Source organism: Poecilia formosa, unplaced genomic scaffold (genome assembly GCF_000485575.1).
Source record: "Poecilia formosa unplaced genomic scaffold, Poecilia_formosa-5.1.2 Scaffold54, whole genome shotgun sequence".
NCBI lineage: Eukaryota > Metazoa > Chordata > Actinopteri > Cyprinodontiformes > Poeciliidae > Poecilia > Poecilia formosa.
Genome location: NW_006799993.1, coordinates 2679214 through 2687741, shown reverse-complemented (window position 1 = coordinate 2687741; position 8528 = coordinate 2679214). Strand labels below are relative to the sequence as shown.

The following is an 8528-nucleotide window of genomic DNA, read 5'->3' as shown; positions in this document are numbered from 1 at the left end:
AGAAAAAAAAAATCAGATTTTGTATGAAACAAATGATGTATTTTATTTTTTAGCCGTGTCACCCAGACCCTGAGAGAGTTAATGAACGCCCGGCGGCGCCAGCGTTGACGAGGCTGAACAGAGAAACACCTAATTACATCCATCACCTCCTTTCAGCCACATTGATTTTACTGCAGTGATCAATCACAGCCGTCCTGGCTGTTTCAACCGCCTGTGTGGATTAAAAAAAAGACGTTCTGAGGTTTTTACTTCAGGGAGTTTTCCTTCCAAGATCTTAGTGTTCAGGCTTTTATCTGCAATCTTGAACAGAGACTTCCTCTTCCTCCCCTCAGGAAACTGATTGCCAGTCAACAACAAATCTAATGCAGATGCAGCTTGGCTTCAACATTAAAACAAACAGATAGACAAACATAGGACATTCCAGTCCTACGCCCTTTACATGGTGACGGTGGAGCATGAATTTAGAGAATCAGAATTCATCTTTTAGGTCATTTGAAAATGTTTTTGGTGTAACAAGACGACAGGACAGGCATTGGAGTCTGCCACCAGCAGTTTGGTGATGGATTAATTCAGCAGCACCTACAGAGAAGTGGAGACAGATCTAAATACGGCTTCAGCTCTGACTGCAGGTAGGTGGAGAAAATGAATAGTATGTGATGTCAACATGTCATGATCGCCATAAAATCCAAAGAATCAACTGGGACCAGACTGGACGTTTTATTTTATTTTATTAACAAATGACAACGAATGAACCAAGGATTTATTGATGATGTCATTATTTATAGTCTTACATAAAAGCAGATTTTATTGTAGGAAGATGTTGGCATTCATCTACAGTTCCAGTAAAAGTTTCCATCCACTCGTCATCTGCACGAATGTTTGATTATTTTTTGTTTTTTTGTGATAATTTGAACATCTGACCAGAACAAACCAACTAACCTATTAATGTACGAATGAACCAATGAACAAACCAAACCAACAAATGAACCAATTAGCAAATAAATGAATGGAACCAATGATCAAAACAAGCAATAAGCTTGTGAAGCAATAAGCCAAAAAATTAACCAATGAACGAATGAATGAACAAGACAAACCAACAAATGTACAAACCAACATACTAGTGAACCAACAAACCAAAAAATGAACCAATGAATGAACAAATGCACCAATTAAATGATAAACTGTTAACAAAAATCACCCAACTTTTATGAACTGATCCACTTGCTATATTTACCAAAATTTTAGACAAAAAAAAAAAAACAAAACGTAGAAAATAGCAGAAAATGGCAAAAACTAAATTTCCAATCATACTGTCAGTTTCATTTACCATCAACAGTTGAAATTTATCAAAATAAATCAAAATTCTTACCATGGTAAGAAATCTTTCACAATAAATCATAAGTGACAACATAAATGCGCACTTCTACAACACTTTGGAGCCAAACAAAAGAACCCAAATTCAACTTTAGCAGCAGAATTATAACAGCATCATTCAGGAGTTTATTACCGAGACCTGAATCTCCACTAAAGCTGCAACTTTAAAACTGCTTTCTGCACATTCAGGCCTCAATAAAGAGCTGTTGGTTGTGTTTTGCTCCCAACAGAGCTGGTTTAGTGTTGCAGACACAGTTTGAGCTGGACTATGCGTCCCTAATGAGAGGTGACATGAGACACTCCCTGCCCCCCTCCCACTTCAAGCTGCTCACCTTGTATCAGCATTTCCCTTTTCTTCCCATTTTAAAACACATTGAAAGGCTTACAGGACCAAAACATGGACTACAACTAGATCTACCTGAAAATTCATGACATAAGGAGAGGATGCATTATTCAAATGACTCGCTGGGGCCCATCAATCATTAATGAGGATTTTCTCATCATGGTGAGAGAAAATGGAAGCTGGAAGTATCTTTATAACCTCAGAAATCAATTAGCTAAAAAGAAATAAACACAAAAAACCCACATCTTTAGTGTTCATTCATGAGCAGCTCATTCTGTTTAACATTGCTGGAGTGTAAATTAACAGTTTAGCTGCATCAACACCTGTAACATGACCTGTGAGATGTGGGCATTGTGTGCTTCGCAAAGCCAGCTGGACAGAAATAGTGAGTAATTATAGACGGTTTGACTCGGGAGATATTTGATACAATCAGATGTGCTCCAAAACGAGGTCATAAAACAGAGCAGCACAGGGAAACCAGAACTTTCGAACAAAGAGTGACCTCCAAAGCTGTGACGTGTCGATGCACACATCACCACACTGCAGGAGAGGACTGCAGGTGGATGGGAAAACAGTTCACACCGTTCCCTGAGGAAGCAGGATGACTGCAGGGATGGCAGTGGCTCCAATCAACTGAATCAGTTTCTCTTAAGGCTGATTACAGGCCAGACTAAGGGAGGCACGAAAAACTAAAAGAATCAGAAAAGACTCTAAATAAAAGGCTGAAACGATTAATCAAATTAATTGTGATTAATCAGATTAATCGTAATTAATCAACTATTTAAATAATCTAACAAACTTGTTTTTTAATCAAATTACTTTGATTTTTAATCAGTTTAATTGTAATAGTGATAAATCAGATTAATCATGATCAATCATTAATTGTGATTAATAGTGATTAATCGCTTATTGAAATAAACTAATTTGTTTTTTAATCAAATTAGCTTGATTTTTAATCAGATTAATAACAGTTAATCAAATTAATCTGATTTATCATAATTAATCTAATTCATCTTGATTAACCAGAGTAATTATGATCAGTCATTGAAACAATCAACTATTTTTTTTAACCTTCATTTATTTATATTGTCTCACTGAGGTCTAAGAACTCATTTGCAAGACTGAACCGTTTTGATAAAACTAATATAGTAATCGAGTAATCGTTCACTAAAGGATACACACTGAAATAAGAAGGCATTCAGAGCAATAATTATGCCAAAACTGTACAAAGTACACATACATTTTGGATTTAAGATAAAATAACGCCTTTGTGCATAAAAACGTTTTATCAAAAACTTCTCAAGTGACGTATTTTTAGTTTCAAGCGTGTCAAATTTACTACAGAAATGCTACTTTATTCATGTTAGGCAATAAAATGTTTGTTTTCTTATTTAAAAAAAGTAGTGGACTATTTATTTGAATCTTTTAATGTAATATTCTATAAAAACTCTTATGTGGTTTGAATGTGCCCATTTTTAAAATCAGATTAATTAATTACTCATCAGAATAATTGATGACTATAATCGTTAGTTGCAGACCTAAATTAGAGACAATGAAATGGTAAAATCTATTCAAATCTTCGATGACTCACAGAGAACAATTAACAATGCAAACTGCTCCTCTGCACAGTTCCCCTTTCAGCGTTAACAGTCAGCTGGTCACGTTTAGCTCTGGAGGGCATGAAACAAAAACAAAAACATTGTTCTACCAATATTTTGTTTTTAGGATTTTTTGGATTAAAAATGACTGGATTCAGGGAATGAATCTCAGGAAACAATGACCTTGTTTTGTTCTCCATTCAACCAGAAAGAGAAAGGAGCATCCAAACCAAAGTCCAGCCGTTTCAGATACTCAGAGGTTACTTCCTTTCACTTCATATTTTTGAGGATGGAACTTCAACAATTGTAATCAACTAAAGATCAATGCAATAGCATTTAACCTGATCAACTAAGAACATTTCACAGAGGATCTGAAACAATGGCCGGGAGAGGATCCACAATTTCAGAGAGATTACTGCAGGATTATCACAGCCTGCATATGGCTCCTCACTATCTCAAGATAACCGCTCCTCAGAGAAATCCCTTTAAAGGCCCATGCAAATATACTTTCATTTTATTAACATATGACAAACAAGAGAGCTCTGTAGTTCAGTGAGGGAAGCAGAAAAGGTCACATAAGAGTCCAAACTTTTTATTTCAGACCAGTACTGATGGAAATTGACATTAATGTTTGAAAATAATAAATAATAATAAAGAGTACTTATCAGTCCTCAATTCTCATCCAGAGCTGTAGGGCTCAAACTCACCATTATTCAAGTAAATGATCTTTTCTTTAAATGGCACATTCTGCAGATTTTTTATTAACCACATAATCTTTTTTTTAATATGATATTAGAAAGACAATAAAATATGCAAATAAACACTAAAAATGTGTTATTATATAAAATGCAATACCATAAGGATGATCTAGTGATTATTTTTTAGATTAACTGATTAATGACTCAAAAGCAAAAGGTTCTTAATAGATTTAGTTTTAAAAAATATGAAACAGTAAAAGATAAAACTATGCAACTTGAGTAGTTCTAGGTAAACATATTTACAGAAAAGCTTTGTTTTTCAATTTTAAATGCAAAATGTATGTATTTTTAGAACAGTTTTGGCTTATTTTATATATATCTTAAGTTATTTGCTGTTTTTATCTCTTCAGCAATATACTAAAATAGTGTCTCATACCTAAAATAAATATTTAAGACAATTTTATTTATCTGTAAAAATCTCTCGATACTTGCAAACCAAGGGGCCAAACATAATTCTCCAGAGGGCCACAAATGGCCCCTGGGCCACACTTTGGACATCCCTTCATTAATTATTGCACTGAATGCGCTGTTCATTCAGCCTTTCTTGAGTCTGTATACTCCAGTTAATGATTAATCAATTACTAAATTAGTTGACAATTATTTCAGTAACTGATTAATCACGATTAATCGTTTCAGTCGGAGTACTCCCCAGCCCTTCCTAAACATTTTTAGTTTTGTTGCGTCTTCCTCAGTCCCTCTCAGTCTTTCTCAAATGTCGTCAAAAGACCTCTGACCTCTTTAGTCCTGCACAGTCTTCTTCAGTCTACCTCTCCAAGTCCCTTTTTGTCCCCATCAGAAAGGGTCAGTGGTCCCTCTCAGGACTCTCTAGCCTCCCTCTTCCGTCCTCCTCAACACTCTTCAGTTCCCCCCGGTCCAGTTCGTCCTGTCTCAGTCCTCCTGACACTTCCTCAGTTCTGTTCAGTCTTCCTCGGACCTCCTAAGTCCCCTTTCAGTGTAATTAGCAGCAGCTCCTCAGGAGCTAGCTTAGCTATTTGTGGCTTTAACTCTTCGGTGTTTTCCTTGAAGCGGAGGAACATCTGTTGAACAGAAACCGTTCGGATCGTATTTACCTGGAACTTCAGAGCTTCCTGTCCATAGTTTGTCCCCGGATCACTGCGCAGTTCAGTCCGGTCCAAGTTGTCTGATCAGCAGAGGAAGGGAGGAAAAAAAGCTGCTCAGCTCCTTCTTTCTCTAACTCTGCTCATTACGCTCCGATCGACGTCAGCCACCAAATTAAACCGTTAAAATGCGAAACCTTTTCCACTTCCGTCGACTTCCCCTCATTTCTGAGAATCTATCTCCACCTAAAACTGAACTAAAGCTTTATTTAGTCTCGGTTCGGCTCGGTATTTCCCCCACAACGCCTTGTTGGGTGGTTTTTACGGCCTATCCCGAAGCCAACGAGTACAAGCTGGCTGAAATAAAATCACAGCTTCCGGTTGAGCGTTTCAAAATAAAACCTATTAGCCTTGAATAGTGGGCAACTATCTATGAACGCTAGCCAAATATTAAACATCTACAGTTAACCTTAATACATTTATAGTTTTGATACAGGTAATACATTTCAAATGTTAACGCATTAACATTTTGGTGTGCCTATTCTTAACTTCGGAAGTGACATGAAAGATCCGCTAACTTGACAGCTTCTTTCGCTCTACTTGCAGAAAGGAACATAAGAACTCATAGCAGATTGGGCAATTTTTCATTTGCGAGCGCCCTCTAGCGATTCTTTACATAAATTAACAGTAAGTGGAGAAAAAAAGCGGAGCTATAAGACTAATTTATTAATTTAATTTACTAATTCATTCATAAACAAAATTTACCAGAGTGCTCGGAGATGTAACATATGTCTTATCATAAATTTTTACAGCACAATATTTTTACAATACAAGTCTGTCTGCTTATCAGAGAAAGACATTTAGGAAATTAAAGTGTGATGATGAGGCAATTATTGCTCGCATGTATTGCGTATAAAATATATAGTGATTTTATATTATTAAAAATCAAAATGAACACTTTCTACCTCATATAAGTATGACAGCAGCGATTTAATGTGTTGAAAACATTATTTAACTGGTTTATCTGCCCCTGCAGATAATTTTTTTTGCATCCTGATGAGGGCGCCATAATACACCCAATGCACTGAAGTTCAATTTCTGCTAATCAATAGAGAAATCAAGATGGAGCTTTGTGTAACTAACTTGTGTAAAGCGACGCTGGGTTAGTACTAGAAGTGGTTATTTAGTGTTTCTATTGAAAACAACAGAAAAGAACAAAACAATTCATTATTTCAGGTAAACAGAAATTTAATTAGTTTGTAACTTGCAGCAGCTTATGTAGAGATGCATGATTTTCTTGAATGGGAAGAATCTGATTTGCGTTCTCAACAAATTGATGTTTTCTTATGATGAAGTGACAAATCATGCAATTATCACGTTTTATTGCTTTGCTGATTAGCATTGATGGACAGTCAACAATTAAACCATCCTCTTATTCTGTGTTACACTCAGGGTTTTATTTAAAGCCAAATTAGAAATCTAACATATTTTGTCCTTTTCCTGCAGCCACACAAACAAGACCACTGGTTCTGCCTTAATGAAGTTTTTCCTGTTATTTTCAGTGTTATTGGTTCATGGAAGTGACTCCTCCTCGGATGAGCGATGGGAACTTGTTAAAGTTGATCCTATCTGCTTATACCTCAGGGAACATGGAGGGGGGTTCTTGCAGAAACATTTCCTTTAAGTTAAAGACACGGACTGAGAGACGAAGCAGGAAGGATGTCTTCAGTCTTCAGGAGAGCCACACTGACCAGACTGCTCTTCATGAAAACTGTTCAGCAAAACCAAAGCGAAACCATCTACAGCAAACCGCCGAAGGAAAAGATCAGCCCAGAGGTAGGACTGACTATTTGAGCAAATCTGTTTGTAATAATGTTCTATGAATGTATGACAGCAAGTTAGGGCCATTCTAGACAGAAAAAATAAAATAAAAGGAGGAGTAATGTTCAGCCAAAAAACTCAGAGATTCAGAGATTAATCTCTGAAATTTTCTGGATTTTTTTTTTGTTGTTGTTGAAATTTCTGAACTTGAAAAGTTGAAATTTGCTATAAAAATATGAAATTTTGAGGTTAATTTCAGAAATGTTCCAAGATAAACAATACATTTAAGTAATGAATTAATTGTGAGAAAATAAATTGAGACTAATCTCAGAACTTTTCTGGAAAAAACTTGGAATTTTCTGAATGTCAAATGTTGAAAATTTATGAGAAAAAAAATCTGAAACTTTTAGATCAATCTCAGAAATTTTCTAGAGAAAACAAGGACATTTCTAAGCTCCAAAAGTGACAAATTTGTGAGAAAAGAAATCTAAAATTTTTTGATGAATCTCAAAAGTGATCTGAAATTTTGAGTTTCAAAAGCTGAATTTTTTTGTTTTACCTATGAAACACAGAAATGTCCATGTTTTTTCTAGAAAATTTCTGAGATTAGTCTGAATATTTCTCAGTTTTTTGGCAGTAACGTACTCCCTTTTTCTACCTAAATGAGTCCTAATCCTCTGTGGTAGAAATGTGATCAGTAATATTGTAGTTTTCATGTAAATTAACATGAAACATTGTTAAATTAACCACATTTTAAGATCCACTGGACCTTCAAACCTGTCTGAGGAGAGCAGAACCTCTTCTGAGTTACTTTAATGCGATGAACTCAAGCGAACACTGCGCTCTCCTCTGCAGAGTGGGGGAGATGTTTTATTCATTCTGCAGGCTTTGGCCTCTGAAAAGGGATCCAATGATACGACTGCAACACAGCAGCAAACATTTACGCCGCTATAAACCTGCTGATCTGTCCTCTGGGACCGACTTTTATAACCAGTTAGGAATACCAGAGCAGAGAGGGAAATTTCATGGAAGGACGGCATATAACTGTGTTTGTGGTTATGACTCACAGGTGTGAAGACAAACAGAAAAATATAAAATTTTACCAAGAATTTTGGTTGAAAATATATTAATACACTTAAAATAACTTACAGACAACTTTTCAGACGGCTATAGGAGCTTGTTTTAAGTCAATAATTCCTTAATATTGATGAAAAAGTTCTGGTTCCACTGGCAGATTATTTAACTTTTAGGAAAAATGTTTTGTTATAAGTGAAACAATCAGCCAGTGGAAGTATACTTAACAAAAATCAACATTAAGGAATAACTAGCTTAAAACAAGCTCCTATTTCTTGCTGAAAAATTATTTGTAAATTAGTTTTGGCTCATTTCAAGTGTAATAAGATATTTGCACATCAAACTAAACCAAGTTACTTGGTTTACATGCTTTGCATGCTTTTTCTGAGACATTAAATCTCTATAATTGACTTATATAACTACTATTATGCAATTTTAAATGTTTATCACATAAGAAATTGACAAAACCTTCAGATTATGTGTGTGCCTGCATTACAGCAGT

The 8528-nt window shown here is 35.5% G+C and overlaps 1 protein-coding gene across 1 annotated transcript in view; it reads right to left on the bottom strand.

Annotated features, from left to right (window-relative positions):
* The window catches only part of btbd7 (BTB (POZ) domain containing 7), a 41742-nt gene extending 36248 nt beyond the window's left edge, over positions 1 to 5494 (bottom strand). The window contains exon 1 of the mRNA XM_016672003.1: positions 5144 to 5494. The gene's annotated coding sequence lies outside the window, so the exon portion shown is untranslated. The remainder of the gene's footprint in view (positions 1 to 5143) is intronic.
* Positions 5495 to 8528: the final 3034 nt, after the last annotated feature.